At 25.0% G+C, this 1,464-nt stretch overlaps 1 protein-coding gene across 3 annotated transcripts in view; it reads right to left on the reverse strand.

Moving 5' to 3' along the window:
* LOC106678872 (glutamate receptor ionotropic, kainate 2) overlaps positions 1 to 1,464 on the reverse strand; it is a 253,179-nt gene that overhangs the window by 43,378 nt on the left and 208,337 nt on the right. The window lies entirely within an intron of this gene.

Genomic DNA, 1,464 nt, shown 5'->3' on the forward strand with positions numbered 1-1,464 from the left:
CCAAGATTTTCAAGTGTATATGAAACATACTACATATTTACCTATTGTATTATTTTGTACAGTTGTAAATTACATAAAATAAATAATTAAAAAAACAACAAAAAAAACAATTAGTTTAAGTAAAACTGTGTTTCAATAAACATTAAAAACACATGTTTCTTGTTGTGCATATGTGAGTTAAAACAATATTAATTAACCTAGCAATTTGAATATATTACAATAATATAATTATTTAATTTAATAATATAAAATATTTTCCAAACAATTGAGGAGTTATTTTTAAAGTTAATACATCAATTTTCTTTCATTTTATATAAAGTTATTATTTATAACTATTAAGGGAGAATCTCATGTAGCTAAGCTAAATTTGTATTAAACATATTAATTTCTCACACCTATTTCACACGGACAATTTAAATTTTGGAATAAACAGAATTAATGAAGTTTTTAATGTAAAAGTTTTATTTACTTTTTAGAAGTAGATATATTAACTTTTGATTGGAAACATCTCAATTTAATTTTAATTTTATATATTGTTTCAAAACTTTAAATATATATTTTTAGAAATAATTAAATAAAAAATTCATAACTTTTAACAATGTATATTTTAGCTAAAGTAACGAGGTGTGGGGGGGGGGAGGAGAAATTTCAGACTAAAATTTTAACAGTTTGACTTTTGAAGGCAATTAAAACTTTAATTTTGCAGATAAAGAGTTGAATTTAATAATCTAAATGCTTGACCTGAGTTTAGGGAAGGTTACAAATATTGTTGTGATACATTTTACTGTGGAATGAAATAAATAATTTTAATTTTTACTTTAATGTGAAAAAAAAATTGACTAATTAGGTAATTAGACCTAATATAAGAATTGCTTATTAACAAAATTATATGATTATCTAATGTTTTAATGTCTCATATGGTAATTTGCGGACTGATATAAATGACCTGGACAGAATAGCCTGCATGAAGTAATTTGTAAAATGATTTGGTTCCAAAATTGTACTAAGGTACGATAATTTATTAATTTATATTATTATCTGTTGTTGAATGTTTTTTTAATGAATGGACATTGATGTAAAGTCTAGTGTATTTTTGTTTTTTCTGTGTGCTAAGTTAAATTGAAAAACTGTGTATTGAGAAGTGATCTTTCTTTCTCTCTGCCACGACCAGCTGAGTGCAAGTACGTACGCGTCATTGTTCACTTTTGGACATAGATAACAATTGTATGTATTTTAATTGTAGGTTAGATTATAAGTTAGTAATAAGTACATAGATATATATTAAGGGATAATGTAGATATAATTAGAATAAGATAGGATAGGGCCTTTGCTAGTAAGATTGTTCTTTGTAATTTACAATTAGTTTAATGCCTGTTGAACAGATTCGATACTTAGGACTCCATCTTGACAAGAGACTTACTTGGAATCCACACACAAGACTGAAACGTCAAGAAACTGCTCGTA

The sequence above is a fragment of the Halyomorpha halys genome, unplaced genomic scaffold (genome assembly GCF_000696795.3).
Source record: "Halyomorpha halys isolate HHAL.00 unplaced genomic scaffold, Hhal_1.1 Scaffold165.1, whole genome shotgun sequence".
NCBI classification, from domain to species: domain Eukaryota; kingdom Metazoa; phylum Arthropoda; class Insecta; order Hemiptera; family Pentatomidae; genus Halyomorpha; species Halyomorpha halys.